Here is a 23,790-nt window from a genome sequence, read left to right as displayed (position 1 = left end):
CCTTTCCTAGTCTAGCAAAGACAGAAATATTTAATATCTTGTTTTATTATAATTTATGTTAATTTTAAAATATAGGTTTTGCTAATTAGTTTACAGTTTTAGAATAAGTTCAATTTCTTAAGCAATATAGAAAAAAAACATGGAACTGGGGAAAGAAGAGCAGTGAGTAATGAGTAAGCCATTTTGTAAAAGGCACAAGATTTGTATAATCTGAAGAGAAACATGAGTTTTGAGTAAGCCTTTTGGGAGTAAAAATACATAACTTCAAAAGCGTGACGTTTTAAATCTAAGATTCCCTTTGAGTATTTTAACTTGTTTAAACATCGTTGTTCAATCAGGTGCTTCAATAAAAAGCAAAACTGTGTCTTGTTATTCACCTAATATTGTTTCAAATTTTGCACAATAAATGTTTAATACTAGTATGAATATTTAATCAGTTAAATTTCCAATGACAGCATTGCAAGCCTAATAGATTTTAATTGAAAAGATGTTTTAATTGTTTGGGTTATTTCTTATAAATATTTAAATGTATAAAGTAATTTTAATACACTGTACAATCCAAATAATTCATGATATCTAAATAAGGTGTTTCTAAGGGCCAAGGAAATATGTTCCATAAATTTCAGGCAATGTAATTAATTTAGATGATGGAGAATAGAAAATCACCTTTAATTGCAGGCACCCATTTTCCCTGGTTAATATTTTCTTTAGCTCTTTATTTTTGTTACTTTTACTTAAATAATTACTGTCTTCAAACCATCACCACGTGAATTGGTTAAATTATGTTATCAACTTGGTTTAAATGCTGCTGCACAATTCAGTCATTACTAAGTAGGTAGTGAAATATCATAGGAGAGTGTAAAGAAAGTTATATAATTGATTTAAAAGAATTTTATAAATACTTGTTTTAAATTGAAAGGTTTTCATAGAAATATGTGTCCTTAAAAATTAAGTTTCTGAGAGCTTATGCAAAGTCGGTAAACAAGCACAGATAACTTCCAATGACTGCCGTCCTCATTCACCTATATAAGAGAATTAGACTATAAAATAACGTACAGGATTCATGTTCAAAAGATGTATGAATTGCCATTAGTGTTTACTGGCAGTATTGATATTGACAAAAATGTTGGAATAAACCAAGCTTATTCATGACCACTTTAACTATTCCTCTTATCATCTTTACTCCCAGTATATCTACACTTTTCCTACCACCAACCCTTATTGCTACCACAAAACACTTCTATCTTCTGCATTTCTTTCAGCTCATCTGTTCTTAATATTCCCCTGGATCTGTTGCACCTCCCTCCATGTAAAATGTCCAATAGTCTGTTTGATTTTTAGCATGTCCTCCTTAGTTGATAATAAACTTGAAAAAAGATTGGTAATCTTATTTACACCAAAGTGTTTGGTTTATAGCTAGCATCAGTATTAACAACTATATATGGTAGCATGAAGATGATCATGCTGTACAACATGGGAAGCAAATATTTGTTTCTTTCATTTTGTGTATACCTTATTATTAGTGTCCAGGGAACAGAGCGATGTCCATGGAAAAGGTACTGTTTTCAGGGCAGGGAATGTGTTTATAGCGTAAGCATACTGTTTTGGTCAGAGTTCTCTAGAGAATCAAACCCAAAATGATATATAGCTATATATAAGAGGAGATTTATTGTAGAAACTGGTACATAAGGCTATAAAGGCCTAGAAGTTTGACAGTATGCTTTCTGCAACCTGGAGAACCAGGAAACCAGGTGGTGTAATTCAGTCCAAGTCCAGAGGCTAGGAGCTCTAATGTCAAAGGACAGGAGACAGATGATGGACAACCCAGTTTAAGAAGAGAGGTTAAATCCATCCTTCCTCCATCCTTTTGCTCTATTTGAGCCCTCAAGGGATTGGATGATGCCTGCCCACATTGGTAAGGGCAGATCTTCTTCATTCACTTTATTGATTTAAGTGATGATCTTTTCTAGAAACAACCTCACAGATACACCCAGAAATGATGTTTTACCAGCTATCTGAGCATCCCTTAGCCCAATCAAGTTGACAGATAGAATTAACCATCACTAATACATATGTTTTCAAAACTAACATCACTTGTAGTCTACTTTCATGAGATTTGCCATATCAACATGTCACATGTACTGTTTAGCTACTTTAAAAATTTTAAGTCAACTCATTATTTGACTCATAAATTTATTTAGAGTAGGAACTGTATATCACAATGGTAAATGAAAACCAGTGTCACTTGCCGTAAGTAGTAAAGATTAACATCCATTAAAAAAGGTAGTAAATATGAACATTGAAAATATTCATGTGCTGCCTAAAATATCACACACACTGAAAAAAATGAAAAATGAAATCATCTACCTTCTATTATTTAAAAGATAAACCATCTTATGGCAGTCCAAAATAGCAAATTAAAAGATCAACTATTATGAATGCTTTTTTAAAATTTGTCCAATCTCTCTCTCTCTCTGTAAATCTCATGAAAATGATAGTAAATTAAAAATTGACCAGAAAAAATAGAATTGGTGAGAGGGATAATGACAGATAAAAGATACCAACAAAATTTGTTAGGGTTAAAACAAATCATTAAAGAAAATCCTTATAATCTACCAGAGAAGAAACTCAAATATGCACAAAAGTCTACAAAGAACCAGATGATTTGTACTGATTTGTACTTCAGAAATATCAGGAGTTAAAAGCCTATATAACCATGAATGAACTATTCTTGCTCCTGTCTAAAGCTAATCCTTCCACATGTGATGTGGGACTCATCACCTCTCATCTGCTCAAGAACAACAATCCAGGATTTCTCTCCTAAATCATCAGTGCTTTCTAATCTACTGGATGCTTTTCATCAGCATTCAAATATACTATGGTCACTACCATCTGAAAACACAATATAACAAAACAAAATTTAAAATCTTCTCTTGTTCCACTTCTACCACCATCTACCACTAAATTTCTTTGGTTTTAGAAGAGTTGTCCAATCCTGTCCTCCCATTTCCTTAAACTCACTTCAGTGAGGGCTTTTCTCTCCTTGGTCCTTAGAAACTAGTCAAAATCACCAATGTCTTCCATTCTGCAAAGTCCAATGGCCAGTTCTTAGTACTTATCATACTTGGCCTATGAGAAGTATTTGACACTGTTGCTCAATGTCTCCTCTTGAACCCTTTCTTCATTTGGCTTGCAGAACACCTCTCTTTTGGTTTTCTTTTCCATCTCCCTGAACAACCTTGTCAATTCCTCCTCTGCTCAATTTCAGTCTCTTAATATTCGGGTGTCCCAGTCTCAGGCTTGCTCCTCCTTTCTTTTCTGTGTATATTCATTCCTATGAATGAATATACCTTTAGTGATACTAAAGGTCAGATTTCCTGGTTTAAATACCATGTTTATGCCAGGAATTTTCCAATTTATATTCCTACCCATATCTGTTTTTCTCTCTCTCTCAAATTCCAAATTCATATATTCAAATGCCTATTTGACATCTCTATTTGGAGGTCTAATCGCAGCATCTCAAACATCATGTCCAAAACTAAATACATTATCTTCCCCCAAACTTCGTACTTCCGGTTACTAAAAATCTTAGGGTTTTCTTTTTTTTTTTTTTAACATCTTTATTGGGGTATAATTGCTTTACAATTGTGTGTTAGTTTCTGCTTTATAACAAAGTGATTTAGGGTTTTCTTGATTTGCTTTTTCTCACATTCCACAGAAAATTAATCAGGAAATCTTTCAAAATATATCTGATATCTAAACAAAATAAGTTTCAGGTTAGCATTTTCTCTTTACGAGATTACTGCAACCTGCCCTTTGGTTAGGTTTCTCACTGGTCAACCTGTATTAATTCAATACAATACCACTCTTTTAAAAAGGTAAAAATTATTGTCACAAAAATGGAGTTTCCTTTCAATTCGTGTGCCTGATTTAATTTGACTCTCTATTGGATTCAGAGTTTCAAGGTCAACATAGTATAGCCTATTCTAATTTAGGCAGAATGATGCCACAATATTCTTGCTGTTTTTGTATATTTCTTTGTCCTTAGTTTGGGAAATATTGAAAATGTATTTCTGAACAATATAATTATAGTGATTTTCCATAAGACCTGCTTATCTGAAGGAAACAATTTGTCCTGTAAAGTCACATATCGTCCTGTGTATCTAAGAAGCTTACGGGATAGGTCATATTGCAACAAGATATAAGTTTAATATTTCAGAATATAAGCTGGTCTGTGAAAGACCTTTGTAGCATTAAATGACCTGTGGGACAAATGGGAGGCCCTATTATTTTGGCACTCTTAATGATGTACAAATGTGATAGAAATAAGCTCTTCAATTGTGTAACACTTTATCTCTCCAGACCTGTTTTTTGTCTCCTCCGCTCTGGGAAAATTGAAGCAAATCTTTAGACCTATTTCTTGTATGTGAGCAGAGCTGGCCAAAACAAATAAAATATTCAAAATACAGCTTTATTTAAAAGCACTTTAAGGATGTTTTGGGGATGTGTTTTTTCATTTTATTTCTCTTCCAAAACGTTTCAAATCAAATTATAGTTCTTTTTCAGAGTCTCAATTCAGTTCCTTCCTTCCTTTCTTCCTCATTCTTATGAACAGAGTACTCTAACTTCAGGCCTTTTGTAGCCTCCAAAATGAAAACAAAAAATTTACATTGTGGATATAAACAAAGAAACAAACGAAAATCTTACATTTCGATCATCTGTGCAACCTTTTAGCCAATTTAAATATTGTGTCATTTGGCTGATAGCAATTGTTGATAAGGAAGCTTAGCAGAATGGTTTAGAGCATGGGCTCTGAACCAGACCCTGTCTGTCCTCATTCAGAACTATCACGTATTGCTCAGTGCTTCACCTCAGAGGTCAGTCCCTTTTGGTCTCTCCGCCAAATAAGATTCATTTTACTTTGTAACAACCTATGCCCTTAACATTTAACTTAGGTGGACAGGGAGTTTTAGTCAAAAGAAATAAAAATGTGCATTTTAGAAATCTCACGACAAGAACATCTAAAGTCCAGAAGAAATGCAAAGTGCTTGTTTTTTGTTTCGCCTTTCAGTAATTTTACCGTCCACGCAGAGGTTTTCTTTTACATAGTTCCTGCCCTCTTTTTTCTCCACTGATGTTTATTTCTTTCATTTTTATCTCTCAGTCCTCCCAACAAGATGCAGATTCTCAGTCATTTGGCCCCATCCAGTTTTCTGTGAATGCAAAGAAGGGGATGGCAGATCATTTTAGGTTGAAGACGAAATCGTTGACATCCTCCCATCTGACTAGATCAGAACTAGTAGTTTCTTTGGTTAATTAAAATATTTTGTTTAAGTGTGGAATTTTAAACAAATTTTATCAAATCTATACATCTTGTTTTAATGTAAAGAGTAAACATATGTGTTCATTCGCCAATTTTTTGATATAGACCCAGGTCTCTTGTTTTGAATACGTGTCCATTAAATGAAGTTTTTCAGAGTATTTTATATTAAAGCGTACCCATAATCATCTATGATTTTCACTTCAAAATTTGTTAAAGAGACTTAGAACTTAAGGATACTTAAAGCTGTCTGAGTGAATAGTAATTCTAGATTTTGAAACTTTTTCTCCTAATTTTTAACAGTTGTTTCAACATTACTAGGTTTGACAGCAATTTTTTGATTGGCTTGTCCTTATTAAGATTTCCCAAAGCATTCCATTAGTGGAAACCACATCTTTTTTTTTTCACTCTGTTTGCATTCATATTTCATTGGTTTGCATAATATTAACTGAATTCTATAATTATGTTAACAAGTAAAATTAGCATAAACAGACTTGAGAAAGTTAACACCTGACTTTCAGTAAGAACATAGCTCTACAGGTTAGGAGAAATGGTCAGATATTTTAATGAACAGTTTAGTAACCTAGACAGCTCAGCATATTGTAAATCTTAGTGAACAAACAGACTGCAGACTGTGTTAATCAATCTCATGAGTTGGTTAAGGTGAGGTAAATTACAATAGCTTTTGTTGGAATTTTAATGGCTCATTATGCCACTAGTCTCCTTCTCCTTTCTCATCTTATCTAAAGACCCCTTCTTCCAGCAAGGAGTTGTAGCAGAAAGAAGGGACAGGGTGAAAAAAACTCCACACCGCAACAGTTACTTGTGCGCCTAAAGTCTTAGGCTAGAGTAATATATCTGTAACACATTCGATGTGCTGAGTTTTAGCAGAATTTATCCTTGCCAGCAAATAAGTAGGGTATCTGAAGAAAGATACGTAGATTATGGATGAACTAAAGAACTATATGTTATACTACTAGAATAAGAAATGGTATATATTTGTGGAATTGATGTAATTTTAATTATTAGCCCAGGTGTTACTGAACACAAGTGCAGAGTGAGGCCAAACAAACTGTAACGTTGGAATTTGGAGCAGAGAAAGATTTATTGCAGGGCCATGCAAGAAGATGGGTGGCTCGTACCCAAAAAACCCGTGAACTCCTTGAAGAGTTTCAGTGAAGCACTTTTATAGGGAGGGTGAGGGAGAGGCGTGGTTAGTTGTTGCAAACTTCCTGGTGTCAAAATCCTTTGTTTTTGTAGCTGTCTGTGTAGGTCAGGTCACGATGTTCCTGTAAGCCTCCAAGAAAATAAATGTTATTCTCTGTTCTCTAACTTTTTATCTCTGTATGAATGGGCTCTTAAACGTCAGAGCCCTGAGAATAGGCTATTCTGTATATTTCAGGCTATAGGTAATATTCTTTTACAAAAGGTGCAGAGCCAGCATGACTGAGCACAGGCAATAGAACAGATCTAATATGGAGTCAGATTTGTTCTTCCCTATTACACAGGAACAAAGAATTCTTACCACAGCCTTGGTCCTTTTTTATCACATGTCATTGGTTAATTTACATTTTTGCAAATCTATTGGTAAATATCCACTTGAACTGTTTAACTTGTACTAGTCTTTTGTCTCACATTGGCACTGTAACTCATACTTTCTCTGCTCTAAGCTTACTGATTTACTCTGTACTACGTATTTCTATTGGTTTTAACTGCATTATAGAAAAAGTAGGATTAATGGGCACTTATTATATTAGTCTGCTGGCGCTGCTGTAACAAAATACCACGAAATGGGTGGCTTAAACAACAGAAATGTATGATTTCACACTTCTGGAGGCTAGAAGGCTAGCTCAAGATGTTGACAGGCTTGGTTCCTTCAGAGGACTATGAGAAAGAATATATCCCATGCCTCTTCGCCTAGCTTTTGGTGGTTTGATGAAAATCTTTAATGGTTCTTGGCTTGTAGAAACATCACCCAAATCTCTGCTTCCATCTTTATGTACGTTCTCAGGCACTCTCCCTGTGTGTATATCTGTCTCTTCATGTGACATTCTTTTATAAGGATACCAGTTATATACTGGAGTAGGGTCCCACCCTACTCCAATATGACCTCATCCTAGTTTAAATAATTATATCTACAAAAACCTATTTCCAAATAAGATCACATTCTGAGGTACTTCTGAGGACTTCAGTATCTGAATTTTTGAAGTACATAATTCAACCCACATCACTTATTATCTTTGAATACAAGAATATGTAGAGAAATTAAATAAATGTATAATTTGAACTAGGAGAAATTGTCATACATTTGTCTAACACCTTCCCTGTAAATCCCATAAATGAGGTAAGGGCTTAATATTGCTAGGACACAAGAATGAAAATCAAAACAACACCATGACCTAACAGATTTATGCTTGGCTGAAAGAACTAGATTTTTTTTTTTAATCTAAATTCCTCATTCACAGGAATGACAGCAAATCTTCCTTCTGATTTGTGTTTCATTTAGAATGTTTCATTTAGAATTATATTCAGCAGTTATAAACATGAATGAAAATATACTGTCTACCATCAATACCTTCAAATCACACATTCTTAATATGAATTATCAGTTTTTCATAGTTTATACTCTCTTCCTATTTAGAGCTACATAAATAATTAAATTATTAAAATTCTTTTTTAAAGTTCAGTAAATATATATACATATAAAATTTCCTTTCCCCTCTTCAACAATGTTTAAATAAAACTGACATTATTCTTTTAAAGTACAGGGTACTTTAGTGACCATTTTCATTGTTTCTATTATATTTACCATCTTAGAATTCTCTACATTTCTTTTCCATGTCTCAGCTTACTTACCATATTTGCTTCCTTTCTCTTCTATTTGCATTTGAAACACTGCTTTATAAGAGCTTCATTTGTCAGTTACTCAAGTTTTCATATGGTTTTCCTGTTATTTATTTTGAAAAGTGTGTTTTCTATCTTATGATTACATTTCCCCAAATTATAGTGTATAAAATTTTTGTCTCTTGAAATTATGTCATTTATGATACACTGTATTTTTTAGACTTCTTATATAGATTTTAAAAGTAAATGGGCAATGATAAAAAGTAACGTAGGAACAGACATCATATCAAGTAATACAATTTGGACTCCTTTGGAAATCAATTACATTTTTTTCTAAAATCATGTAAGCATAAATCATATCACAACTTTATTATTTTAAATGTGTCCTTTTAGTGTTAACAGAATTACAGCTAATAAAATAGAGTCCCAGAGAGCACTGATTTGCATCTGTAATGCCCTTTAAGGATCAACTCTTGCCATTATAAGTCAATCAAAAATCAAGTTAAGCCCCTTGACATAATTGGAAGTTTCAAAGTGATCTGAAGAGCACAATTTTCTGTTACATATGTCAAAGCTAGATGGGAAAAGTACCATGGGAACAGAAAGGTCAAGGGCTAATCCACTCCAAAGTCATTAAAGATCATATTTAAATTGCTTTGGAAACTTCAAGGTTTTTAAAGCCATCATCAAATTCCCCACCAGGACAAGGTGCCTCTGACATGACAGCCACTCCGTACAGGGAAGGAAGCAAGTTCCTTTCTCTGTCAAGCTGAAATGGATCTTTGGCTTTCAAAGTTTATTTTGTTATGCATATTTATGTATTACACAAATTTAGTTAAATTTTAAAACAGAAATTTATTCTGTGTTGTAACAGAAGGATTTTTTTAAGCTCAGTGAGCCTACTTCAAATTGAATAACACTGTAGTTGAAAAATTAATTGTGGCAGTTTGCACAATGCCATCATATTAAATGTTGAAGGAAAGGAGTTTCCCATTTGTCCTGAGTATATCACCAGCATTGAAGACCTGGAAGAACAAAGTAATTACCTAAGAATTAAGCCTACAACATGAGCATATTTTTCATAAATCATCCAGATAAGATAATTACTGCATTGTCACTACATTTGGGCAGTGCAAACCTATTTTATTATAAGCATTAAATCATAATCATTCAAACTTGCTATATGACTGTGTAATCAAAACAGTGTTAGGAGACATATAAACATATCCACACACCGCTAGTAAGTTGCTGGAACAGAATAAAGTACAGAAACATATCCAAATATGTATATATTTATGCATTTACTACATAATAAAAGCTGCATTTAAATTTAATGTGAAGACAGGTTTATAACATGGTTTTGGCAGAAGATAAAAGTAAAAATGGACAGCAAATCTATGAACCAGTATGCAACTGGAGGAAATGAAAATGCCAATGTGACTGGATATCACATTTTACCCATTAGATGGACAAATTTTAAAACAATAGTTGCATCATTATTCACAATAGCCAAGATATGGAAGCAACCTAAGTGAGTGTCAGTGGATGAATGGATAAAGAAGATGTGGCGCATATATATATATATATATATATATATATATACACACACATACACATACACACACACACACACATATACACACACATACATACATACATACAATGGAATGTGCGTTAATCGGCCATGAGAAGGAAGGTAATACTGCCATTTACAACATCATGGATGGACCTCGAGGGCATCATGCTTCATGAAATAAGTCTCACAGAAAAATACACTGTATGGCAACCCTTACATGTGGAATCCAAAAAAGCCAAACTCATAGAAATAGAGAATAGAATGATGGTTGTTAGAGGCAGGGAGTGGAAGAAATGTAGAGCTGTTGGTCAAAGGGTACAAACTTCCAATTGGAAAATAAATATGACATGGGATTGTAATGTACAGCATAGGAAATATAGTCCAGAGTATTGTATTAACTCTGTAAGGTGACAGATGGTAACTAGGCTTATTTTGGTGACAATTTCACAATGTATACAAAAGCTCAACCACTATATTGTACATCTAAAATTAATATATTGTATGTCAATTATACCTCAATTTAAGTAAGTAAATAAATAAAATGTACTTTTATCATACATTCTTTTTATATGTATGATATGTCTCACAACAAATTTTTTAATTAAAAAATTTGCAAAGTGGAAAAAAATACAATACATGAAACAATTGATAATATCAAATGTTGGTGGGGTGGAAGAAACTGAGAAACTTAAAAGCCACTGGTGTACGTATAAAGTTTGCTAACATATTTTTATAAAGGTATTTGTCAGCTCTAGTAAAATATGAAATATGCACACATTTGACAAAGCAGTCCTACTTGTAAGACTTTGCCTTCTGAAATAAATGCAACAGTAAATAAGAATATGTTATAATAGTATTTATTGCATCATTATTTAGAGTGACAAAAACTCTGAATAATGACCATTACAGTAATGACCGTTATTAGAAAAACTGAATAAATTATTTAATATCTATATTTTGGAGCTATTACATTTTTAAAAACATGAGTTAGATCTGTATATACTGACCTGAAAAGCAAGTAATTTCAAGATGTAGTTTAGAGGAGAAAAAAGCAATATTTGTTTTAATGTGTGTAGTGAGATGCCATTTTGTAAGAACAAGGCAGCGGGGGCAATATATAATGGTGTGTATAGCTACAATTTAAGGCCAAATTTATGCTACCTAAGCTTTATTTTAAGTCAAATCATATATAAAAAGATCTAAGCATCTGGATTGGTTTAACACTCTATATTGCTGTCATTCAGACATTTTGTTTAAGTATTTAGTGTTTCAGACAGGAGAAACACAGGAGTAAATTATTCGCTTGGGGTTTACTGATTTTTAAAAAGGAAAGTTCAAGTGCTAAAATAAGTCAATAGGTGACTACAAGTACTTCCTAAAATTCAACTCCCCTGACAGTATCCAGAAAAAATATATACTTCTCTTCACCAATATCTCTGACCAGAAGGGAAACAATGGAGTAAGAGAGAAGACGCGTAGCTGTTCAACTTGTGTCACCAATTTTTGCCTTCCTCTTAAATTCCTAAGATCCCTGCTCACCTTAGGGAAAATCATTCTTCATCCTAGAAAGTTAGAATAATATATGACAACTGGTAAGTTCATATCACTGCATCTTTCCAATAGTCCTATTAATATAAGACATAGTCTAGTGTGTATTTGATGCACAGTCCAGATACAAATTGATATTATGATTCCTGTATGTGAGGTTATCATTTTATCATTTTTAGAGTCATTAAATGGCATTTATTCATAGCCAAACTCATAGTAACTAGATGTGCTATTGTTTCAAATAAATAAATACAATGGACTGAATTGTGTTCCCCTCAAAATCCATGTGTTGAAGCCCTAACCCCCTGACTGTATATGGAGATGGGGCCTTTAAGGAAGTAATTAAGGTTAAATGAGGTCCTAAGGGTGGGCCCTAATCCAATAGGACTGATGTCTTTATAAGAAGAGAAGGAGACACCAGGGATGTACATACACAGAGCAAAGGCCATGTGAGGACAAAGGGAGAAGGTGGCCACCTGTGAGCCAAGGAGAGAGGCCTCCAGAGAAACCAAACCTGCCAACACCTTGATCTTGGACTTTCCAGCCTTCAGAATGGTGAGAAAGTTAATTTCTGTCACTTAAGCCACCCACTCTGTGGTATTTTGTTATGGCAGCCCTAACAGACAGGTGTACAGCTATAACATGCTTTATAATAAAACATGTTATACATATTGTCATACAATAAACAATAGTTACATTGTATATACATATATATACACATACATATATATGTGCTAGGATTGCCTTAACGAAATACCAGTGTAGCTTAAACAAATTTATTTTCTCATCGTTCTGGAGGCTGGAAAGTCCAAGATCAAAGTAGTATGTTTTATATTTATACAGAAACTCAGAAATGTGTAAGGCTATGTAAAACAATTTCACTATATTCATTAAAATAAAAGCTACACTGTGATGTTCAGGTAGAAATTTGTACCCTAACCCGTGACACCAAAAGAATGGTAAGGTACATTGTTCATAGAATTTGGAAAGTCAGGTTGTGAAAGAGACCAACGTTATGCAATTATTTTCCTTATTTTCACTTCCTTCATCTTCACCCTGTTCCTCCACCTACATCTGGTGTGAGTGGAGAGAACGTTTGCTACAAATGGTCACAGATTTATGGTCCTAGAAAAATTGAAAGGTCTACCAGGAGGCCAAGTCATTTAACCAGCTGTTCCTGGATCATGTTTTATTACTTAGGATTAGACCATAATGATACAAAGCCGTTTAACATGTTCCTCAAGGAAAAGTGGAAACTTGCTTAAGTGATCGTGAATCAACCGCTCTCATAAGGAATTAAATTGCTTTGGAAAAACTACTGGGAAATCCTCACTGGAGATAGCTATAAAGAAAAAAAGTCACGTGGCAGCATGCGATTTGTGACAGGAACACATGACAAATCACTTTCCCTAAAGAAATTTTTTAGAAAGCAGTAAGTTTACCTAGAGCAAGAAAACATGATTACAGTAAAAAGAACACTCGACAGAGAAATTCGACATCTGAAAATTTATACCTCTAGATCATGCAAGCTCAATAGGGCTAATATCACCCCTATGGCAGGACAGAGGGATTGATTCTTGGGGAGAGTGAAAAACTTTTAAATACTGTAGTGGTTTGTGGCCCTCCAAAAGACCACAGTACATAAACAGACTTACAGGATACCTGTGGTGTTACAGTTTCATGGAGTGGGGGTGAGGGGTAATTAGGAAAGATTTGACTACAAAGATTCCTTAGGGAAGTGATTGCTTAAAAAAAAAAAAAAAGGTTAAGAAACACTGCTGTTAAGTCAACTGTAACATGTATGTATGGAGATGAAAACTGGAAGAGTGCTGGACCTGTCTGTTCCTGCCCCTTGATAAGGAACCTTGGCTATCCCGCACTCACAGCCCACCAAATTCCCAACCTGCCGTCTCCAAAGCACTCCCCAGACTTTCTCTGAGTTGATAGGAGGCTTATGTTGTCTTGGTTTTCTCTACCTCCTGAGCTCTTGCTTCTCTCTCTTAGTCTCTGTTCACTCCTATATCAACCAAAATGTGGACAGAGCCACTTCACAAGATTCTCCAAAATAGTATTAATTTTTTTTGTAAATGTGCTCAAGCATTTGTGAGTCTGGTAGGTTTTACTCCAAAGTTGGTCATAATAAACAAGGTCACAGAGTTTAGTGGACAACAAGCCACATTAAGCTACAAATCAATTAAGTTCTTCAAAAGCCCTGCTGGCCAACCTCTCCCCAGACACACACACAGCCTCTCTTCCTTTCACACAAAAACGTTCACACCTTTTCTCTAGAACATTAGAAGCAAAGGATCTCTTGGTTACATCCCTTTCTAACCACTGGCTTACTGTCTGTGATGGTTAATTTTCTGTGAGCAGAGGGATACACAGGTAGTTGGTAAACATCATTTCTGGGTGTGTCTGTAAAGGTGTTTCAGAAAGAGATCTGCATGTGAATCAGTAGACTGAGTAAAGATTACCTTTATTCAATCCACTGAGGACCTGAATAGAAGGAAAAGACAGGAGAAGGGCAAATGTGCTCTCTGCTGGAGCTGGGATATCCATTGTCTTCCACCATTGGGCATACTTCTAGTTCTCAGGCCTCGGGGCTTAGACTGACACACCACTGTCTCTCCTGGTTCTCAGGAATCCAGGTTTGAACTATACTGGATTTGAATTATACCACCAGCTTTCCTAGGTTTCCAGCTTGCTGAAAGCAGATCATGAGACTTCTCAGCCTCCATAAATTACATGAACCAATCCCTCATAATAAACCCCTATCTATCTATCTATCTATCACCTGTGTTTATATGTATATCCTATTGGTCTGTTTCTCTGGAGAACTAATACAGTATCACTTATGCCAAAACGACTTATGTTACATTTCTAGGTGGTTTCAATAGCCATATAGATTTTTTCATTTCTCCAGGTTTTGAGTCCCTTCACCTTTTCCTCTCCAAATTATCTTCCACATTCAACTTCAGCCACTTACTTCAACAGTCATAAACTAGGCTTGTAATTACCAGTAGCTGAACCCTTTCTGTAGTTTTAATTCCAAGCATTACCAGTTTTTGACCACCACCTCTTTCCATTTTTCTCCTAATATCCTGACTGCAAAAGTACTGAAATATCCAACTCATGGATACTCTTACTATTTCACGTTCCCTCACCCCCCTTCATGTCTGCTCTAGGCTTCTAATCCAGTTTCTACTCCATGGCAATCATTATCATCTTTTCCTTTTGAAAACTTTTAACTCCCTCTCATCTCATGTTTGTTAAAAACGAATAAACAGAAACCACAATTAAACAGAACTGGGAGACCAGAGGAGGGAGCTCTCATGCCTGGTGAGACAGCAGAGCCCAACAGGAAGGAAAAAGACAGCTCTTCTTTCCTGGCAAGGGCTCAGCCAGTAGAAAGCCATGGACTCCTTGTTTACTTAGCCTTTCCAACTTCCTTTTTCTCTCTATAAAATTGTTCTCCTTCCCTTGCCATGGGGGGATTAACCCCTGGCTCGCCATGGTTGCAGACCCTGAAGTGCAATTTCCTGCTGATCCTGAATAAATCATCTTTGATGAAGAAATAAGTGGCAGTCTGTTTGTTTCAGATTAATATGTTCTACCATCCCTATTGACAAAACAATTACAAGCCTGGTTAAATATAACTTCTTTCTTTCTCCATGCCTGTACTGGCACAGCTAAACATGACTATAGAAAAACATATAATTAATGATAAATCATCTCACTTTAAATCTGTGACCTTTAACCTGGAGAAGGCCATTTTCCTGCCTGGTAATTCTCTTTCCTTTTCTGCACTTCATTATATCATTCATCTCATGTTACAACTTTGTATGCTTCCTCTCCATTCCCATTCTCAGCTGATGATCATGCTTTCTCATTGAGAATGTTGAACTACTAGAAGTTCCATAGATTTTTCACCACCAAATCTGTCCCTTTTCTACATCTGTATCCTTATATTCTGCCTTTCTGCCATCCATAAATAAACTATCTTCATCCCTGAAAACAAATTTCCTTCATTTCTACACTAACCCTTTTCCCTTCCATCCACAAGGGATGTGACCAGTTACAGTAAGAAGGACTGTAATTGTCTTGAGTATTTCCTTCTTTTTTTAATGAATATGTTTGTGTGTGTATGTGTGTGTGTGTGTGTGTGTGTGTGTGTGTGTGTGTGTGTGTATATATATGGCAAATATCTTTGTCTTCTTTCGTCTTTTACTCCTTTATTATGTAACATAACACATTGGCTTTATATCGTCTTTAAGTATTAATTTTACATCATGGATTTCAAGTTATAGGGCATCAAGAGAAGAGTAAACATTATTCAAGGACTTTACCTCCTCTTCTTGGGAAAGGATTTTTGCATTTTCAGCTGTATGCAGGAGAGTTGTATCATGTGAGATAGAATTATCATTTTATTATTGTCTTTATTTGGAGACCACGTATGGCTTAAGGAAATGCATATAGGCGTCGAGTTGATAGGGGTGAACTTGTGATTTTATGTGTTGTTAACCAAGAGATGGCAAGATAGCCCATAACAGATTATTTCTCTGTGTGTCTTTGACGGTGTTTCTGAAAGAGATTAGCCTTTGAATCAGTGAACAAAGTAAAGGAGATCCACTCTCACTGAGGTGGGCAGGCATCATTCAATCCACTGAAGGCCTGAATAATAGAAAAAGTGGGGTAAGGGTGAATTATTCCTCTTCTTGAGCTAGAACTTCCATCTTCCCCTGCCCTTGGCCATCAGAGCTCCTGGTTCTTATACTTTTGGACTCAAGGACTTATACCAGCTGTCCCTACTTTGTTCTCAGGACTTTGAACTTGAGCTAAATTTTATCACCAGCTTTCTTGGTTCTCCAGTTCCCAGATGGCAGACTGTGGCACTTCTTGTTCTCTATAACTGTGTGAGTTAATTTCTACAGTAGATCTCCCCTCCCTGACCCCCTCAATAGATAGATAAATATAGATAGAGCTATACAAATAGAGGAAGATTTATTTTAAATATATGTGTATATGTGTATATATATCCTATTTATATTTATTTAATATATATGTACACATTCTATATATCCTATTGGCTCTGTTTCTCTTGAGAACCCTGATTAATACATATAACTGTGTAAACAAAATGACTCCCAAGCTTAGTGGCATAAAATAACCATTTATTATACCTACTGACTGTATGGATCAGGGATTCTGACAGCACACAGCAAGGATGACTTGTCTGTACTCCAAAATGTCTGAAGCCTCAAATGGAAGTGCTAAAGGCTGGATGTTAGAATTATCTGCAAATCTGTTGATGCTGGCTATCCTAGAAAGGACTCAGGTCCTTTCTAGGTGGCTTTTTCTCCTTGTGGTTTCGCCAGAAAAGCTAGTTTGAGCTGCCTCTCGGTGTGGTGGCTGGCTTCCCCAGAGAAAGCATGCCAAAAAGAACAAGCCAGATAGAAACCATAACATTTTTATGACCTAACCTCAGAAGTCACATAGTATCACTTTCACTAACTCTATTGGTTGAACAGTCATAAAACTCCTACCAGGTTTAAAAGGAGGGAACACAGACACACCTCTTCCTGGAAGGACTATCAGAGTTACATTGTAAGAAGAGCAGGTGAGATGAGATGAGAAATGTTGCATCATTTAGAAAATTACCAACATCCACATTTGCCTCTGTAGATATGGTCAAGAATTTCCTTGTTCTCTGCCTCTTTACTGATGAATCTGGCTTGGCGTTCTTATTTTCTGTAGTTCAGGTGAAAGCCAGTCACATGTAATGTTAGACACGTGTTTAGACCTATCCTAACGACAACATATATACGTACGGAATAACCTGTGTGTGTGTATGTGTGTGTACCTGTGGCATAATAAGAAATGTATTTGGTCTTTATCGTTAGTTCTTGACACAGAGCTACTAAATCCCTTGGAACTTCCTGAGAGAAAAGAGCATCTTTTGTTTTAATGAGGTGACTTTTTTTTTTTAAAACATCTTTATTGGAGTATAATTGCTTTACAATGGTGTGTTAGTTTCTGCTGTATAACAAAGTGAATCAGCTATACATATACATATATCCCCATATCTCCTCCCGCTTGCGTCTCCCTCCAACCCTCCCTATCCCACCCCTCTAGGTGGTCACAAAGCACTGAGCTGATCTCCTTGTGTTATGTGGCTACTTCCCACTAACATGCTCCTAGACAGACAGCTTCAGGATGGGGGCTGGTCACCAGACAGATCAAACCTTGATTAGAAGTCTAGAACTTTCAGCCGCATCTTCTCAATCCCCGGAAATAGGAAAGGGCAGAAGATTGAGTTAATAATCAATCATACCTGCATGATGAAACCTCTTTAAAAACCCCTAAATGATGGGGTTTGGAGAACTTCCAGGTTGGTGAACACATAGAGGTACTGAGAGAGTAGCATGCTGGGAAAAGGCATGGAAGCTCCATACCCTTCCCCCGTACCTTGCTCTGTGAATCTCTTCCATTAGCTGTACCTGAGGTGTACCCTTTATAATAAAATAGTAATAATATGTCAAGTGATTGAGCTCTGTGAGCCATTCTAGCAAATTTTTGCACCTGAGGAGGGAGTCATGGAAATATCAATTAATAGCCAGTTGATCAGAAGTACAAGAGTCCCAGGACTTGTGACTAGTGTCTCAAGTGGGGGCAGCCTGTGGGACTGAGCCGTTAACCTATGGGGTCTGTACAAACTCTGGGTAGTTAGTGTCAGAACTGAACTGAATTGTTGGACACCCAGATTTTGTCTGGAGAATTGGAGAATTGGTTGTTGGTGTTGAAAAACACTGCAGAGTGTGCGTGTGTGTGTGTGTGTGTGTATACATATATATATATATGTAAAGTTGTACTTGAAAAATGACTCATTTTCCAACATATTCTTTCTGCAGATCAAAAATAGATTAGATATCCAGTCCTAACCACAGAGCTTTTTTTTTTTTGTGGTACACGGGCCTCTCACTGTTGTGGCCTCTCCCGTTGCGGAGCACAGGCTCCGGACGCGCAGGCTCAGCAGCCATGGCTCACGGGCCCAGCCGCTCCGCGGCATGTGGGATCTTCCCGGACCGGGGCACGAACCCGTGTCCCCTGCATCGGTAGATGGACTCTCAACCACTGCGCCACCAGGGAAGCCCTAACCACAGCGCTTTATTTGGAGATTCCTCAATTATTATAAAGGTATTTCTCAGCATGAACGATTTATTTACCAGAGATAGGTATTCCAATCTAGCTTCCAAAATTGGAAGCTAGCCATGTGACAGCTATCACATCCTTTTATGCAATTTATTTTAACAAGATTAACATTTCCAGTTCTCTAATTTATAGCTCCTCTATTATGTTTACCCTCCTCTACTGTCCCCTCTGGACCTATCCAGCTGGACCCAGATTTAACCCAAAATTTATCACAGTTGTCCCGACATGGTTTGACCAGAGCCTGCCATGTGACTGAACCTCAGTAAATGGGTTGAATGACTGTAATCTGATTTAATACTTACAGCAGTTTTTTGAGGTATGTTTTACTATCTCCATTTTATAGATGAAAAAGACCACATATTTAATCTTATCAAACTTTAGTTAGTGAGAGCCAAATTAGACCCCAGAGCTCTCTTAATTTTCTGTAAAACAAAGATGCCTGTCTTTGGGGCTGCACCTGTCCTCCGCTTTTATGACTGAGGGGCTACTCATCACTCATCTGTGAGGCATCAGGATTCTGCTGCCCTCTTGAGCCTGCAGTATTTTCCTTGTTTTGTCCAGTGATGCATAGCCATGCTTATCACAAAACTTGAAACCGTGGGTAATCTTTAGTCAAATCCATTTCACCTGCCTTCACTAATCAAGATTGTTTTCCTTGCTCCTGCAAAAGACTTGCATGTCCTCCAAGCAGCACGTTGCCTACAATAAGATGTTTGCCCAAGCTGTTTTCCAGGAACTTGGAGTCAGTTGTGTCTAGTTCGAGTTGAGCTGGTTAGGACTGTATAGGACCACCGACCTTCCAACAGGGCATGCGCAGATGTCCGCTCGGTGACGTTATGATGTCGGAGGGCCAAGAACTCCATGCTCAGATCCTGCTAAACGCCTCCAAGCTTTAATATACAGAGACCTGTAGCTTAGTTATGCCTGCGATTACTGCACCTTTGTCCATTCTCTTTTCCCCACACTCCCCATGCCTCAGACCACACTGATTCTTTATTCTTTTTTTTTTTTTTTTTTTCGGTACGCGGTTCTCTCACTGTTGTGGCCTCTCCCGTTGCGGAGCACAGGCTCCAGGCGCGCAGGCTCAGTGGCCATGGCTCACGGGCCCAGCCGCTCCACGGCACGTGGGATCTTCCCGGACCGGGGCTCGAACCCGTGTCCGCTGCATCGGCAGGCGGACTCTCAACCACTGAGCCATCAACGAAGCCCTGGTTCTTTATTCTTTATCCCATAAGTACCCTTATCCCCTTGTCTTCAGGGAGGCTAACCCAAGACTTGTTTTCCCGTCTCCTTGCTTGGTTGCCTTGTGGAAAGAACGAAACAGAACCTCTCTTTGCTTAAAACCTCGGTGTCTCAGTGTTTTGGCTTGCTGTTCTTCAGATAAAATGAAGCTGTTTGGGTAACAAACTGTTGGGACAAATGTTAGAGCAACCTAAAACAGGAACAATATGATATGAGATCACCACCGTGTTTGGTAACAGAATATCATAGTTGGTATATAAAACTTGGGGTGAACTTGGATCAAAGTGCTTTACAATGTATTAGGTTCAAAATTAGAGAATCAGGTAATTATATGGCAAGAGAAAAGAAATTATCCACTTAGAACCAAAAAAAAAACAAACAAAAAAGAAGAGGAATGAATTACTAAAACTGAAATTCTCCTAATTAAGCTCATCACCAAAGAGGAGTTAATGGAAAGTAACAGACATTTAGTTCATGCTGAGGGATAGTTATAAAGAAAGGTGCTGTGTTCCCTCTATGATCATAACACTTAATGGTGGAATAAGTAAAAATATAACTATAATATAAGGCAAAATAAGGTGAGGGCTGTAATAGAGCCATAAGTAAAGTGCAATGGGGAGTTGAAGGAAAGGTCAATGCCAAACAAGTCACAGCATAGAAACTAGATTGACAAAATAATATTGCAAATTTTGTTAACCAAAGAGCAGACATTTCTTCCTGACTCTGGGGGAATTGCTCATTGGTAGGGCAGCCTTCAAAAGCGGTATAACACTAAACAGAAGCAAGGCCAATATTAAATGAATTTGATGGCTGAAACAGTTTTCTGCTCCTGGGCCTGTAATTTAAAGTCATTATTGGGCCTTTCAGGCTAATCCCACTAGAACAAGTTTAGGGGCTCTGAGCAAAAGACAAGTAGAGAGGGGGTAAAGTCGCAGCAGCAACTTCTGGTAAACAAATTCTGAAACTTAGTATTTCGGTAATCTCTTGGGAACCAAATTCCAACCATCAGAGGTATTTTATGACTGTAATATATTAAATTTACTTACATGAGTAGCAGCACAGGTGTGTCTTGAACTATAAAAATTGAAAACAACCTTCTAATAGTCATAAGAGGGTGGAGGAATGCCTTCTTTTTTTTTTCTGTTAAATAATGGAAATGCACCTAAGGCCTGGAAACCCTTAGAATTAGGTAGCAAAATTGACAAACTGGACTGTAATTTATTTGTATGTAGAGCTTACATTTTGTGGATATATGTTGTTTTCTTCTATGTTACCTGTATTTAGTTTGAGACTAACTTGATGTTTTAAGATATTTCATTCTGTAGATCTTAGTTATTTAAATATGATTTTGAATGAAGGGATTGATATATAACAGATTTTTATGGGACGTAGGATCTTTACATTATAAAGTTTTGATAAAGGCAGACTCCATTGATTTTCCAAGTTAGGAAATAAAGTAGTCCCTTCAAACTGTTAATCATATTAAGGTTGATCCTTATTTAGTTTATCTAAGAAAAGATGAAAGCCTGGTCACTCCAGGCATGCGGCATTGTCGACAGACTTTTCAGCACTCCTCCTAATTTATGGCCATTCAGTGGGAACTGAAAAATACTCAGGTGACTGATGGTAGACTTCCCAATGATTTATTCACAGCATCTGCCATCCGATCACAGCTCACATAGGCTCCATTCAGCAGTCAGTGTCTCGTAAAATGGTGTTTCTCCTGAGTTCCTTCTCTTGGGCAGGTCATTTCCCCTCAGATAGGTATTGAAAGAGTCTGTCTCCCAAGAGAATGATAGTGAAGAAAGTCACTTTTCTGAATCATATCGTATTTAGCCAGGCAGTTAATAGAAAATGGGGTGGAGGGGGTGATAAAAGGAAAAAAACCCTACTGCAGGAATCTTAACCTTAGGATTTCATATCTACTTGTAAAATCCAGTAGTGTACTTTTATTTTTTTAAGAGATCAGTCTTCCAGAAAAGTACCTGTGATATTTATTTGTGAGAGAGATGATTTCAGGGAACTGAATATAATTACTTTCTTTGTATTACTGCAGAGAAAGTAAGAAAGTAAACGTGAAAACATAATTATGCACAGTGAGCTAATTACGGTTTTGTAAAAGAAAAACAATCTCAGATTTCTACCTATTGTGATGATTAAAATGAATAAAGCCACAGATTATAAACAAACATTGTAGCAGTTAATATGCACTGAGTACAGTTAGTTCCCAATACATTTATGACCAACTGTAAGCTTATTTAATAACACAGTGGAACACAATAAGAAGGATCAGTTGCCAACTTTACGTTAAGTTGGCAGTCTCTAAAAGTTGTGTCCCGTCAGATATGTGCGTGTTTCCGACACCCTCTGAATTTTTCAGAGACAGCATAATGAAACCGAAAAGCAAGTTTAGAGCTGTTTAGAAGAAACAATGTTCTGATTGTTTTTGAGGTGGCAGCAAACCATTTGGCACAGAAATAAACTTCTTAAACAAGTGAAACACAAAGAGCTCATCTATAAATCTTTCCTTTGTATTATGTACTTAACACCAAGATATGCTTGGCTGGGAGACTAGCCTCTAATTACATCGTGAGATATATGATATGCCAACCTTGTAGCACCACATAACCATTTTCTTCTTTTCCCAAAAGAAAATGCAGTACACTAATTTCAGAACCTGGTTTGGGATCCTAGCTCTGCAATTTACTTGCTGAGTGACATTGGGCAAATCGTTTAACCTCTTCGTCCTCGGTTTCCTCACCTGTAAAATAGAAATAACTTACTCATTTCATAGGTTTATTGTAACTAACGACTAAAATGACTAAACAGACGTGAAGTCTTTGGACAGGGCTCGGCACATTATTTATGCTACATGAGCATAAGCTATCCTTATTACCATTGTGTCTTGCGTGCGGGGGTGGGGGGGAATGCACATTGCGCCATCACTGCATCATGTACACACATCTTCAAATACCCGCCCTTACTTCTCTTTCGGGCTCTTCTCTTGCAGCTTCCTCTCAGTGCCCCCAGCATACTTTTTTTTTTTTCGGTCTTCAGCAGGCTCACTTGCTTTAGCCCCCTGTGTCCAGAATTGCATCCCACACCAATCACAGCTTTCCATTGCTCCGTTTCTTACACAGAACTTAGCTTTGTCTCAGCTTCTACAAAGTTGGATCCTCTCACCTTTACTTAATCTTGTCTTCACATACCTGAAAGTATATTTACTGTAAACATCAAATTTGTTCCCTCTCAGCAAACAAAAGACCTTCTATAAACTAGTCTCCAGTATTCTAGAAACGTGAGTCGGGAATTATAAATGAGGTTTTTTTTTAACGTTTTTGGTAATACAGGCCACATTTACTACCATTAATGTGATATATGATTTATTTTCATAAATATCCTTCACCATCCAGTAATTTGATACCACTGAAAGAAACATTAAATCTATGAAAACGTTAGCAAGTGTGTGTTCAGTGCAGTAATTTAGAACACTGGAAATGGTTTTATTTACTGTTCAGGCTACTTAGTGCCTAAAAGTCATGACTATCATCTTTAGTTAAGTTCCATATTCGGTTATAATAGGTAAAAATATATGAACAGGTTTTCTTTAATCAGGACTTTACAAAAACTGAAACGAGATTATGTGTATATGTATATTTGTACAAATTTACTCAGAGAGTAGTACATATTTTGTAGAGTTTTCATGTAGACAGAGATATAGATAATGCGAACTAGAAAAAAATAATAAAATCATTCTCACATAAATTTTCAATGCTTCCCAATTCAGGAAATAGTGAAAATTCAGAACACTTAGCTAGATGAATGTAAAGAAAATTGTTTTCTACTAGAGCATTTAAAACCAGCTGTAAAAAATCCTCAGTCATTCCCCTACACACACCACTCCACACCCTCCCACCCTCCCACCCAGCCATAAACAGTCATTCTCAGTTCCGATTTAATTTGTAAGTTTCCATCACCTGGATTTTTATTGTTCTAGTAATCTTTGCATTTACTTACACAGATCCGAGGTTTTCTACTTCCAATATAGTCT

The 23,790-nt window shown here is 36.5% G+C and overlaps 1 protein-coding gene across 2 annotated transcripts in view; it reads left to right on the top strand.

Annotated features, from left to right (window-relative positions):
* SEMA3E (semaphorin 3E) overlaps positions 1 to 23,790 on the top strand; it is a 568,411-nt gene that overhangs the window by 9,573 nt on the left and 535,048 nt on the right. The window lies entirely within an intron of this gene.

The sequence above is a fragment of the Stenella coeruleoalba genome, assembly GCF_951394435.1.
Source record: "Stenella coeruleoalba genome assembly, chromosome: 9".
In the NCBI taxonomy this organism is placed as follows: Eukaryota; Metazoa; Chordata; class Mammalia; order Artiodactyla; family Delphinidae; genus Stenella; species Stenella coeruleoalba.
Note: the sequence above shows the minus strand (reverse complement) of the source record. Positions and strands in the feature narration are given on the sequence as shown.